Source organism: Wyeomyia smithii, chromosome 1, assembly GCF_029784165.1.
Source record: "Wyeomyia smithii strain HCP4-BCI-WySm-NY-G18 chromosome 1, ASM2978416v1, whole genome shotgun sequence".
NCBI classification, from domain to species: Eukaryota; Metazoa; Arthropoda; class Insecta; order Diptera; family Culicidae; genus Wyeomyia; species Wyeomyia smithii.
The window spans coordinates 16417270-16432260 of record NC_073694.1 but is presented as its reverse complement, the minus strand read 5'-3'; the positions used below and the strand labels follow the sequence as shown (position 1 = coordinate 16432260).

At 40.8% G+C, this 14991-nt stretch overlaps 1 protein-coding gene across 2 annotated transcripts in view; it reads left to right on the top strand.

The window, feature by feature from the left end:
* The window catches only part of LOC129717291 (mucin-5AC), a 102683-nt gene that overhangs the window by 59921 nt on the left and 27771 nt on the right, over window positions 1-14991 (top strand). The gene's annotated exons all lie outside the window — the stretch shown is intronic.

Below are 14991 nucleotides of genomic sequence, written 5' to 3'. Positions count from 1 at the left end.
GGCACCTGCACCTGATATAAAATATATAAAATCTGCTAAATCTGTATAATTTATAAGCACTATAGAATTTATTAACGCACTCTGCTCCACATAAGCACTGATGATGTTTGTATGTAGCAATACGTATCTGCGGACGGTATAAGAGGGTATTTGATCTTTGGTAGTAGAATTAGATGGAAACATAACCTATTCTCAATATTCAATTCCATTCTACTAAGACGCTAAAGAAGAAATTTATTTGGCATGAAAGAAGAAAACATCATGATATAACTGTCACCATGTAAAACTCCATTGACAATAAATTTTCTTAATGGATGATGTTTCGTTAAATTCTCATATTAATTGTTCTTTGGAGGAAAACTGGAGAAACAGAAAATGTTGTTTGACGGAGAGCCTCTTTGCTGAATTACTAATGTGTACCAGGCTTCGGAAAAGTACTGCTGTGCGACACTATACTGACGACTGGACTCTCATTTTACTGCAAGCGCCTCATGAATGAGCTATTCATGAGAGCTCACATAAAGCTGAAGCATACACAGGCTTTCTTTTTTTTAAGGGATTTTAACCAGCCTGCTGATCGGCTGCGACAGTCATCGATGATATTGGATTCACACTCCTTCGTTTCTCCTTTTTCTAGGGCCGATGCCATAATGAATACAAAGCAAACCGTTTCATAATTTTTTCCGTTATTGATATTATTCCCCCCATTTTGTTTCGCACCGTCTCGCTTTCATTATAGCATCGAACTTAATCTCGTGAATCACAGTCACCTGACAGTCCGCTGGATTTGTGCCTGTAAAGGCTATAAAGCTGTCATTAGCGACAGCTTGGGAGAACCAACAGACATAAGGAGATGCAAAATAATAGCCCGTTTGCATGTCGTTAGTGGCTGTCGGGTTGTGTACCAAAAGTATGCGGAGCAGGGAGAGCTGTGCGATACAATGAGAGCGGAAGTAGTTTGAAATTTGCTGGTACGGAGAGACGGTACTTTTAAGAAGGCTGGTGTGCACCATCGCTGCAATAACCTGATCGGAATTATTTTGACCATGAATTATCATTTTAGAGCCACAGTGTGTTCAGCAAAGAAGTTTTTATTTGCTCAACAATAGTTTCACATTGTGATCAATTCACATGAAAATGAAGAGCTATAAAAAAACATAACCGTAAGAAACCACTTTGTTTGGCAAAGTTGTGGCACATTTTATGAGAAACAACTTTGCCGAAGACACCATACTTCTATCTGCCTATTTAAATGGACTTTCATGAAATTTTTTTACAAAGTGCCTCTTTGAATTTTTTTTGACGTGGGACTACGTCTTTCTTCACTATACTAAGGTAATTCTGTGAAAACTGGATTGAACATGTAACGTTTTTAGTTGGTGGGATGGAAGATTTTAGATGCTGATAGCGCTCAAACAACTGTTCCGATTTCAATAGTTAATATACCGTTGGAAAGCTAAAATATACAAGATTTGTAAAACATGCTAATTTTAGTTACCATTTTCATATTACTCCATGAAAATTGCGGAAAAGTTTGAAGGTCGAATATCCACATAAATTTTTCATACGATTGGTATATTTCCCTAACGCAGACTTCAAAAACATAGACGAATTGATTTCACGCATTCAGTCATTGGCTAGCAATTCCAGCCGCCAATAGGCCAACGTAAACGACGAAAAAAGAAAGCAGCGATGCTTCCACGTGATTGGTTCTTCCCCCAATCACCCAAGTTCCCCACACTGAATGACGCTATAAAAGGACATTCCGTGTTGAGGACACTCCGTGTTGAGAGAAGATCATTTCCTTGTCGACCGTCAAGGCGAACAGTTCGGCTTCCCTTCGATCTAATTGGACCCCACCAGGGGTAATCTAATTCAGATATCGTTGTTGGAATACAGCCCGAAATTGGACGTGAACGGCAGTGGGGACCATTGGAAGCCGTTGGAAGGGACCATTGGAAGACTTGGAAGCCGTTTGGGTGCTGCCGATAATGTAGGTATAGTGTGTCGTATATCAAGCGTGTGTGTCTGAGTAGCGTGTGGGTGTGTGAATAGCGTGTGCGTGTATGTGTGTGTATGTGTGTGTGTCTGTGTTTGTGTGTGTGTCTATGCGTATGTATGTGTGTGTATGTATGTGTATGTTTGCATGTGTGTGTCACTGTGTGTTCGTCACTGTGTGTGTGTGTGTAAGTAGCGAGGGTATGTCTGAGTAGCGTGTGCGTGTGAGTAGTGTGTGTGTATGTGAGAGTAGTGTGTACAAGTTAGTACTTCAATAGTGACCATAATTTAATGGTAGTTATTGTTGAGCTTGTTTTGCGAATATTTGTAACATGGGACTGACCAAAATTCACATTTTTCTAATCAATTAAGCAACAAAAAACCTTTTTCTTGCGATTTTTTGAGAGCACCGGGTATGTGAAGAAGTTTTTGAGGTTTAAACAAATAGTGATGAGAAATTACATGGTACTGTTATGCATTTATGGGCAGTTAATGTGGGTATTGGTATCTGTATGCTGTGGTTTATGACAGGTTATGTGGTTTTTTTCTGGTTATGTGTTTTTTTCAGGTATGTGTTTTTTTCTGAAGTGTTCATGGATTATTGTGTATGGTATTTGTACGTTTGGTGTGTGTTATATACTATGGCTATGGCAGAATTAAATCTTTACACCCACCATAGTCCCACGGCAAGCCTACGTTTGTGCACTCAAGCACATATCCTTTAACTTTTTCAATATAATTTCTATAGAAAGTTTTCAATGTTTTACGATATTGTTTACAATATTGTCACAAGACACACAGTTTTACCAAAGAAAGTTTATTTTTATCTCATATTTTCTAGTTTTGGGAGTTTTTTTGAATTATTTAATGCGGTTTTGTTCGCGGATTTCGGGATTCACGCGTTCGCTACGCGGATTTCCCAAAAAGATCGTTTTTAATAGTTTTAAATTTAATTAGTTTATTTGGGGGATCCGATTAGATTACTTCATCCAATTACTGATTATTCATTGATTTGGCTAAGCTTTTCATATTTTAGGCTGTTTTAACTGTAGAAGGTGCATTGAAAACTTGTTTCTAATTCTTGTATCCTTAATGCTGTAGCAGTTTTGCTAGAAAATTCAATAGTGAGCCGTTCGTCAGACATTCAATTAGTGTGGGGTGAATAACTTTTCCTACAAGCATGGTAGCGCCTTACGGTCTTCAGAAGAGTTCTTCCCAGAAAAATTCCTACAAATATCATGTATTGATATATTTTTAGGAGCCAACAGGACATCTCTAGAGCATAAGTTTTGAAAAAGTGAATTTTCCCGTATAAAAGCGTATGGAAACCTTAAAAGTTGGTCGCAAGAATATAGTTCCACCGATCGATCTGAAAAGTTACACGGTTGTTGTAGGACCCGTAAGGAACACGAAAAGTGCATGGGAGCGAAAAAATAACACCATCGCTTTTTTCTGTGTCCCAGTCTAAATACACATATTGTTTCAGACAAGAGTAATTTAAAAATTGTACCAACTTGTACGACTTGACTGTTCGTTTTTTGTTAAATCTTATCTCACTAAAATTTCTGTAACTCATGAAATTCTTCATAAATTATATTAAATTAACTTATCAGTAGAAGACAATAAGAAATGTATTTTTTTTTTCAATAAACTTCTTTAACATGGCTCAATGAACGATGATTTTCACGGAGCCAGTTTTCTTCTGGAATCGTTTTGGGTTATCAACGCTGGGGTGGCCTGCAGAATCTCAATAGTTTTAATCTCGCCAGCTCCTAATAATTCATTCTCATAAGAGAGTTTATCATCATTTTAATAGAATACAATCGAGGGAATTATAGTACAGAATAATGAGCAAAAAGTTGACAGTGCAAAAATCTTCCAAGCGTCATCAGTTCAGTCACAGTGAACCACAAGCCAGGGATTACGGAGATTATTGTGGGCTTCTTATGGTGTTGTATAACAAACAACTGACTTTAAACTTCGAACGAGAAAAACACACGACAAAAACCTTTAACAAATGGTCCCAAATTAAAGCGTGAAAATCCATTAAAGCTGTAAACAACCGCTGTTGATGTCCGTTATTACGCTGATATAACAACTGACGTTTCTTGAAGAGACCACCACGCAATGTGGAAGAAGTCAGGCACCCCCGTATGAGAGGCAGCTTGAGCCAGCGTGGGTGTTGAGCAGATTTATTTACATACTTGAATGGCAACTGGTAATGAAGCAAACCATGACTCAGAGCTGCGTATCAAAAACCTCCGGTTGAATTCCGAACTCTTCTACTCTGTTACTGAAAACAATATCAAAATTACTAAGATGGTAGTTTAAAAGTGTCAGTGAAAGGACGACCATTAAGAAAAGGTCAGCGATTGTGGTGCTTCCGTCCCAACATCGAATAAACATCAAGAAAAGATCCAATGTGAGTGTGTATACATATCCTCCTACTCTTTCCATGCTCAAACTGACAACCAAGCTTTACACAAAAACGCCGGCTATGACATAAAAGGTTACGCGAGGCATGGGTGTGTCATACTTGCAACGGTGCTGCAGCTTGCCAGCATGAAAACAAATAATGTGAATTCCCAAAGCTAATTGTTGGTACTGGCATGCCGTTAAGTGCAAGCTAAACAACGAGGCTCGAGATTTGTGTCTGTGTGATGCTCAGGCCGTATGCACCACCATCATCCCCGGTGATAGTAGAAGAACACAGCAAAAATCGACTGTAGATAATTTCAATAGTTTGAAATTCCAGCGCCACGGTCGCCATTTAAAACTCAACGGTTGACAATAAACTTTCTTCATGGATCATGCGGCGTCGATCGGTGCCGCGTGAAAGAAGACACGACAGGCCGAACTAATGGCGTGTAATTTTGCGGTGCAAAACGTGCGAAAATGAAATAAAAAAAGAAACAAAACGGTGAAGGTAAATGTCAGAAGCGGCTCGCTTCAGTCGAAAGCGTTGAAAGGGTCAGCTGATACAGATTACTACAGATTAGTTCGTTTTTTTTTGTGTGTCTTGTATCTTTACTTTCTATACACAGTTAGTGTATGAATTTCGCACGAGAAGTTGCAAAACTTGAACAAGCTAAGCAATTTAGATGCTGGCTTTTGAGTGCTGTGTAATGAGAAAACATTATAAGTAACAAGTTATGCAATACTTTGACAGTGGTAAGTTTCTCCCGACAAAACTTAATGCACTGCATGACAAAGTCCTCATAAACTGTAACGTAAACTTTGAGAGCTTAAAATTAGAAAAGGGGAAAAAACTATACGTAAAAACATGTTGCTCTCATTGGTATTCAATTTTTGTGAAGAATATGCGTGAAATCATTCAATTGCATCGTTGAGCTTCTTCAGTTAAAATTGATGTCTTTTGTACATAACCTAAACAATTAATTGATAGGTTACAATCGAGTACTATTCGAGATTCAGTCCAGGGCGAGGTCATAGCGTAGCTGCGCCACTACCCTTGAGGTGAAGTAACTCTGACTCTAATCCATGATAAGTGTCCAAATAAAATTATAATTTGAAAGCCCTTTGGCACGGTTATTCAAATGTGCACCCTTGACCAACAAAACAAACCCTTTGTTTGACGTCGTTTTATTCAGTCTATGAATTTGTGATTTGAATAACATAAAAAGAAACCATTGAATTGCGGGTTGGTTAGGTCATTTATTGTAATTAGTCAGTAGGTGTTGAGAAAGGTGTTGCGTGCGATGATCTAGGAAAATAAACAACTAAATGTCAAACGTTCTCTTGGAAGCGTCACTTCATACGGGTAGTGAGTGTGCTGTCAAATGCAGATGATTTATTAGACAAGCAATAAGTAAAAGTGAAATGTCACTCGTAGCAGGCTGTGACAACATGTGAGTAATCCCGGACACGACAACTTAAATCTAATTGATATTTATTAAAATTAACTTAAAAGCTATTTGCTGTATGCGTAATCAGCGACAGCCGGCTGTCGGAAACTTTGGAAACAATAAAGTTGATTTTTGCGTCGCTGATTGGCACAACAACAGTTTGGCTGACGTAAAGCTGAGCAAGAATGAAACAAGAAACCTGATTTTCCACGCTGTCTTTTCTGTATCGCCGAAGAATTGCGCCCACGTTTACGTGCTGCCACTCGCTAGCGCAGGGACCCCCTAGCAAAAGAGATGCAACTTGTCAGTATGCTAATAATCTTACGTGCACATAAACTAACCATTTCCTACCAATTGAATGCAAAACCGAACCCAATTATGACCTGGCTGGCGAATTCCAGCTACACACCAATTGCGCAATGGCAAACTGACTGACTGCACACACACGATCATTAACCAATCCGCGGCGGGAATGCGCAAAGTTACGGTGAAGATGCGATACTATCTGTTAACCCGCACCCGAACGCCCCCGACGACGGTGAACAATGAACCGATACGTAATTGTGTGCACCGTTACAATCGGTTCGCGTTACGCTAATGTCTGATCTGCAAACGCTAACGTATCCCACAGCACGCTGATGTCAAATCGCAAAAATAGCCAAGCGCTTCTACATAATTAATCTTATCAATGCGATCGTTTGCAACCGTAAAAAAAAAACGACGGAAAACAGTAGAAAATTGCATTATGCGCAGCCAAACAATCGCGTGTTCTCATGTTCACAAATTTCGTATCTGTCGTCAGTCACAGACTATAAAAAAACAAGTTACTGCTAAACGGAACATTAATCAAATTGACAGCAAATTTCTGCCCCCGAACGAACGAAGCAATTAATTAAAACCGAAGTCGGTTCCACGAGCTCGAGCCGAATCAAAAGTGTCCCATAAATTTGCTGGCTCCGAAGCAACCGTCTTGATTAATGCGCACGCTCCTTCGGTCCGGGATTTTGACAGAACCGTGTTGAACCGGGTTGCACTGTGGCTGTGGGAACTTTTCCGACCAGAAGCTGTCGTTAGCATCGTCGTTGCCGTCGTCGTCGTTGTTTAACAAAAAGCCACAAAGCCTCCGGAGACCGACCGACCAACCAGAGTCGCTGCTGGTTGTCTAGATCTAGATTTAGACCGAAACTCCGCTGTAAAGAATTTCGCGGGAGGTTTTATTCCGTGTGTACACGAGCGGATGACGGACCTCCGGCACCTGTGGGGCTGTGAGAAAATCGCGCGCTGCTGTGACGAAATGGTTTGTTCTCACACCAGTCCAGCAGAGCAGCATCAATCCCTGCGAAGGGGCTGCGGGCGGTGGGTGGCGAGGAATAAATTGTGTACATTTTGTTCTTAATGGTCCATAGTAGCGCCCGAGGGGGAGGCGTGCTGATATATGTGGTTTGCATTAGCTGAGAATGCGTTACACTTCGAAACCGGTAGAATGGGTCGGAAAGCTGGCGACCGACTCACGAATTCGTATGTGATGCTGTGGGGCAATCGGTTTGGAAATGTGGTGCGATTCTTGCATGTGACCACTCTGACAGGGGACCGTTTGTGGAGAATGATGCAACTTTGGCACTGCTATCTTGAAATGTATTCTTTTTTTTTGCTATTGCAGGACATTTTTATAGTGAATATGGCTTGAGGGTACTTCGTACTGCTCAAGGCGTTTGCGAAATAAAAAGAAAATTCCGTAATAAAAATTGCAATAAATTCCATGATTGGTTTAGTTCTTTTTTGCAATGATTTCGCACCGTAGAATTCCAAATCAACGGATACATATGCGAAATAGTGTTTGAATAGTAGATCTATCTGAGCGGTCAACGATGGTCTGTAATGAAAAGTACAATAACTGTGAATGTTTTAAAAATGTATTTTAGAAACCATTTCCATCGAAAATAAAATCCGATTATGATGCCCAAAACACTTGCCTGCTTGTCGGGTTATACACAACGTACAGGATAGTCCATCCCCTTGTTTCAACTCTCTGTGCGCTTCGAAGGGATTCGAGAGTGTCCCCGATATGCGCACGTAACACATCACTCGATCCAAGGTAGCTCTGATAAGTCTTGTCAGTTTATCCACAAAATCGTAGTAGTGATCGACTGTATCAATCGCTGTCTTGAAGTCCACGAAGCTGTCAAATGTGGACACGTTGTACTCCCGGCATTTCTCAAAGATCTGCCGAAGAGTGAAGATTTGATCCGTAGTAGCACGTGCTTGTGTGGAGCCCGCTTGGTACTACGCTACGAAGCCTTTCGCAAGAGGAGAGAGATGGCGAGAACTTTGTAGGCAGCGTTGTTCAATGTTATGCCACGGTAGTTGCTGCGTTGTAGCCAATCGCCCTTTTCATAGATGGGGCATACAACTCAGTAGTCTCTCTTCCTTTCAATTCCATATTGGAGTGCCGTTGCTAGTGCCTTTTTGCAGTGTCTAAACAGATGTACCGGTGATCTGTCCTTACCTGCGGCTCTATTGTTTTAAAGTGACCCATTTTCCCGTTTGATCTCCAGGGTATCGGGAGCTGTTAGCGTTTTTGGTTAGCGAGGCACTCCAAGGTGCTAATCGAAAAACTACTTTCACTAACTCGCGCTTCCTTGTGATCTGGTTTCGCCCCTCGTCTCTACACATATTTGGACTCGGTTTGTAGCCGTTCTGGGAGGTAAACTTCTCGTAAAACTTGCGCGTGTAATTAACCCGAAACAGCTGCTCCAGCTCTTCACAATCTCTCGATATTTGGCCGCGTGCTCTCTTGTGACGATGGTTAAATACCTAGTGCCGCTATAGCAGGCCTCATCTATCGTCTAGAGTCGAAGCACATAGATCCTCCCTGGATGGTAAGCGCGCGTAAAACTCAGTAGCTAGAAGGTTATGCAACTGCCGGATGTTTGGCTGAGGAATACGGTTTTGACATGTGTGAAGTACGTAGATAGTTTTGAGCGCACGTTTTCTGCTACTAGGTGATGGTCCGCATCCCGGAGAAAGCGTATGTTTGTAATGTTCGAGAAAAACCTGTCATCGATGAGAGCGTGTTCAATTTGATTGTTGTTCGGTGGTCAGGTGATCTCCAGGTGGCTTTGTGGATATCTTTGCGTGATGCTTCTAATCACCAGGCATGCGGAAAACTGCGAAGTTGATCCATTGTTTGCCGTAGTCGTTCGTGTCGGTGTGTAGACTGTGAGGTCCTTTCACCTAAACCTATGCATAACTTCCCCACCAACCTGGGTGTTCATATCCCCGGTAATGATCTCCCGTCGTACGTTGTCTCCAGCTCTCGTCGACAAGTCTACCTTCGTTTGGACAGTGCACGTTGATGACGCTGTAGTGGAATAAACGACCTTAAATCCTTAACAAACACATCCTCTCGTTGATTGCCTTCTCTGTCAGCATATGACCGAGGTCCCACTAGGGGTGGATTACCATGGTCTTCCATAATCGTGTCCCGGCTGGTATCACGAGGAGGTAGGGATAGGAGTTGCTGGGCAGGATGCTACGGTCCAGAAGGGCAAAAAATGGAACTTAATTTCTTAGCGTCTTTCACCTTCATCCTAGCTTAATAGTGTCTTCGAAACAATTGTTTGTATGAATGACCCGGATAATCGCAAGTTGTCAAAAATTATACAAAGTTTACTATACTAAAAATAAAAGAACTAACTTTTTTTGTGTTAAGAGATAGAGGGATGGTTTATTCAAAAAAGTTGTAGAAGATTCAAAAATATGAAAATTTGTTGAAAAAATGAAAACGCTATCTTCATTCGGTACAAAGCTATAAAGTATATTATATGAAACTTGCTTAAAATTTAGTTTTTTGTACTTAACTTTTGTTAGTTGCATTTAACACGAAAGTGTTGTTGGGAGGACAACATTTTGTAGAACTGGAGACTCGGAGTGGCATCGTATGAAAATTGTTGCATTCGACGGATTGTCGAAGTATACTCCCACGTTGAAAAAGATCGAATGTTTATCGCCGATCACCAGCATTGATATTGGACATTTTTGCCACCAGCGCGAACGTCTCTAAAACCACGACTTTGGTACTTCTTTGACGAAATATTTGGTACAACATGCTGTCTCGTAGTCAATCAGCCCTCTTCCGCGCGTCTCAACATCTAAGGGAATATCTTCCTCTCTTGAATCGGAAGGTATTGGCTTTTTTCATCTTCAGGATAATCTTTGACTTACTCTGCGAGTTCCGTTGGGACAAGGTCGATAGTATCTGAGTTCTACAGATCATCAGCTGGATTTATTTCAGCATATGAATGATACATTGCTTCTAACTAACCATCACTGATCTTTCATCAGGTTCTACGTCTCGTGAGATCTCAACCAATTTGGTCTCGGAGTGCCAGTGCCCATTATTCGCATACCCTTCAAAGCGTAATAACTGACTTTTTATGTTTGTTTGTATAACGAATGAAACGGTTAATTTAACGGGTTCATCGGCTTAATCAGTCCGTGAATACTAGCAAAAACGATTTGTTTTTTCTTATTCCGACAGTTTTGGTGACTTTATTTCACCTTTTTCAAGGAGTAGAAAAGATTATCGCTCGTGACTTTTTATGGATCTAACTACTCTTGTTTTTTTTTTCGGAGTTTGGGCTGCTTGGCCACCAAAATTCAGTAACTTTCTAACTTTTGGTGTCATTTCAAACCATACTTTGGAATCCGGAACGGCATAACGGCTCATCAAACGGGGCACGTTACAGCTGCAAACGTGTCAAATGATACGAAAGAAACGCCACTTTATTGCTGTGAATTTGACCTCGTTTATACCGAGTACACCAACCATGACACTTCGTAGTTGAATCAGTATCATTTTTGAAGAGCTATGCTGCCATCTCGAGCTAACTCACTGCTGTACTGTCGTACTGTCACCAGTAATCTATTCTTTGGTCGTTAGAAATAGCATATCTAATCAATTGCTGCATCCGCCTGTGATATTCTGCTTTTCTGGCGTTGTTCTGGGCCCATTACCTATTGAAATGAGGCAATGGAATTTCCTCGAAGACAGCTACCTTCGTTTTATTAATCGATTTGAACTGAAGGCGGCTACCTCAATTTCACTTTTGGGTACCCTACACAACCAGGAGTATTCTTACATACTTTCTACCAAAGTTGCTGATTATCACAATCATTCATGATTCATCATCGTCGCTGCTTACTAGTGACTTGGTACTAGTTAGAGCCGCAGTCTATCGCATCATCAAGTGCGAATAACAGTGCTTAATGAACTGTTTGGGTGTATTCTATCCTTCACTTCTTCTCCTGCTATTGTATCTCACTGAGTTACCACATTCGGCCACCCGAAAAAAAGTTACTCACCATCAATTCGACTTACAGCTGAAGCGAACGGAGCGTCGGGAAAGAACAATGACGTTTACGAAGCAAAAAAAAAACACCGTTGGTTTTGGTAAGAATAGATTCGTACAAGACCCAAACAAACGTCGCCGCCTACGGTGGGCAAGCGAATTCTCTGTTTATCGAATAGGGTGTTCGATACATCTGAGAAGGGATGTATTCTTGACGGAATAAATTTTGCGGAATATAGTTTAAGGAATTAGTTTAGATGTTCGCACGTATTGTTCGAGATGTTTGAAAAGGAAAAAATGACATTCTTTCAATGTATGTTTTTGTTTTTATGTTTCTTGAAGTCAACGGATTATAGGTTTCTGAAATTTAAAATGAATTTAACAAAACTGAAAGCATCGATAAGGCACCTATATTTTATTGCCCCTGTGGCAGCAGCCTTTTCCTCCACAACATCCTTCATCTTTGTTTTTAACGCGCGGCAGTTCATCACTGCTAGACTCTTTTTATTTTTAAAACTACAACTACGCAGCACTGTTGGCTGAAGAAAGCTAATCGCTTCGGTTCACCCAAAAAAAAAGACCCGAAGAATATGACTGATGCAAATCGTACGAACGGTGCGAACGATGCAAATGAAGTGAATGATGCGCATCATCTGAATATTCTGAGTGATGAGATTACCACGGAAAAAAAACCTCTGTCTTCCCTATTGATCTGATCGGGTCCGAAGCGAAGATGGTGCGAAGAGAAAAAAAAACTTCTCATACGTGAGCCACTCACCATGGCACGGGACAATCAACGTGTTCGTTTCATTTATGAGTGCATGCTTTGTTGCCACTGAACTGAGTACTTCTGGTTGCAGTCAACGTATTTGAGTGTAATGAAGTGATAATCAGCAACACTGCTTTCTACAATGACATACAAAATTATGCACACAAATATAGGAAATATACTACAAACAAATTCCTAGTTTAATCTTTGGAAGTAAACAAAACGAGTGAGAGTTATATCCCTTGTACTTCACAAGCACAGTCATACGACCTTATCACGAAGTACTCCAGCACTGTCGTTGGCTGATCGTTCTCGCGAGTAGGGGAGTGGGTACACACGAGTACGCACAAGGATAGTAGACGGGTGTGTATGCATATGATCTCGGGAGCGAATGCGAGCCAGAAAGAAAGCGAAAAAGAACGAGAAAAAGCTTGAATGGAGAATTCTCCAGTGTGTGATAGCGGTAGCAACGGGAACCTCACATGAGATGTTGCTTACTGCTTACGAGCGGGACTAACAACACTGAATTAAATATAGTAACATTTAAAAATATTATTTATTTGGCATTCCGTCATAATGAAATGGCCTGATTCACAAAGTTTCAAAGTTCTGCTCAAAACATAACATTGCAACCAACGATATTCATAATATTCGACATTGACTAGTGCTTTTCATAAAATAATGCAAACCTTGCCTTTTTAGAGTGACTTTATATTAGTTTTCTCTAAAATAAAAACAGTCCCAAAAAACCACTATTTCACAACGTGCATTTGAAACGGACCGGCTGTGCTGGTAAGACGGCCCTATACTATAGCAAATTTCTTTTCTATACGGGACGATGCGTTGCGCAAAAAAGCACGTGTTTAAAGCTTACCGTCCGCTGCGCAGATGGAATCATTCACATCATTTACATGTAGCATATTTACAGGTTTTAACAACGTCTAATGATGATTTTTATTTCAAATGACAGTTAATGACTTTAAGTCTCATCTTCCGTGATAAGAATGCTGAAAGAAACAATATTAAATGGTGCTATCGTCGTTTTCTCAGACTGTCCATTTTGCGAACACAACGACTGACCGTCTTGCCCAAGAGGCAAACAATTTTTTGGATCGATGTGATTTCCAAAAAAAATATATTTTCACTAAACTATCTTCACCCACATGTTTCAAATATGCTTAATTATTCCAATGTCATTGAAAACTATATTTTCCTGAAGTTTTACCGCACCAGAAGCTTAAACTCGGCACGGCAGAAACTACATCACATTGCTTTGCTGTTGAGGGTGAACTTATTTTTATAATTTCTCAAATAACTAACTATTGTTTCAATCTACATAATATCTCGAAACTCCCAGAATGCTGTTGGTATGTAACTGGCATAAATGATTTGTGTTAATTTCAATGGTTTATATAGAAATGAGCAACGGACCATCTTACCCGCCCTGTCCGTGTTGCCCGTTGTTCCCCTACTACTCGCCAGATTTTTAAATTCGGTGAATAGGTGATGCACGAGGGTTTTGTATTCACGGCATTCCTGGAGGATCTGTCGTAAGGTAAAATTTAGTCTGATGTAGACCATCCACCCCAAAGCCGGCCTTAACTTTCCACAAATGTGTTGGTTAGCGGTGAGAGTCGGCGGAAAATGATTTGAGAAAACACGTTGTAGGCGGCATGCAAAATCGTTAAAAATCTGTCCACGTGGTATGTGGATGGCCCCTTACTGTATTTTTCTACGAGCTACTCATCGAAATACACAAGAAACGCGCAACTCTAAGATCCCAGCTCGACAATCGCAATGATCAAATAATCAGAAACAAATATTTATTTGTCAACAAATGATCGACAGAGCGCTTTTCAAGCAGGGCTTAAAGCTTTGACAACCATCTCTCTTTAAATGAAAAGGCTTCACAAAATTCACGGAATAATTGAATAAGAGTAACAAAAGGGGATGGAATTAGACTGCTAATGAGCAGTGGCAACAAAATTGTCATATTTATTTTATGATATTTACGCAAGTAGGGCCGTACTGACCGATTAAGCTCAGCGCTAGGTTAGACACACTGTGTTAAAGGTAGTAAAGAGGTCGGCCGGTTCGCGACTGGCAGTAGTGTTGTCTTCGAATTCTCTTGGGCAATGACTACTTTGTTAAAATCCAAAAGGGGGCCGCCGCCGCGCGATGATAAGAGGCGGTGGTTGTTTAACATTGAATGTTGGCGTGGTGCTTCGCACGGCTCATTTCACCGCAAACAATGTTGGGGGAGGCGGGCTAATTTGTCATGTTGTTTTGTTTTGCTCTTTTTTTGGGGTTGCTGCAATTTTGTTTTGCATTACGCCGCACCGAAGGGCCGGTCGGCCGTTGCCGTTTTTCGGACATCACCTAAACAGTGATAGGTTGTTTCGTTTCGTTTTCTAGGTTATGATTTGTACCGGGTATATATGGCGATCTTTTATGGTCAGCGTAATATGTACGAGACGTGTTCGGTGCGTGTTTGCGGTTGCAGCCTAACTATCGATTAACGTTGGCTCAACCGAAGCCGCTTGGTGCGTTCGAAGGGGTTATATTGCATCAGCCGACCAATCACATAGGGAAAACCTCACACGAAGAGGTGCGTGCCCGATGTGGTTGGATTGCTTTGAAGTAACAGGAGCTGTTTTTTTTTTCGATTTTGCAACTATTAGTCTAACACGTGGTTTGTACACATCGCGATAAATGGAAGCATTTTGTTGGTTGAACAATGAAATAATGTTCTGTGGAAAGCTGAGCGTGTTATCGAATAAGTAATACATGATCAGGAAATTATAGAAACCGGAATAGATTGTTGGAGTACCAAACGCCAAATAAACAAATCGAATTGATCAATCTCCAAGCAGTCGACTGCCAACCGAAAGACAAAGCAACCGAACTTACACACGATTGATTACACCACTTCTTCTCGTGTGTTTGTATGTTTCGAAACTGGCAACCGTGGGAGAAATCGGCGCTACACGCCAACGAAAATTCATAA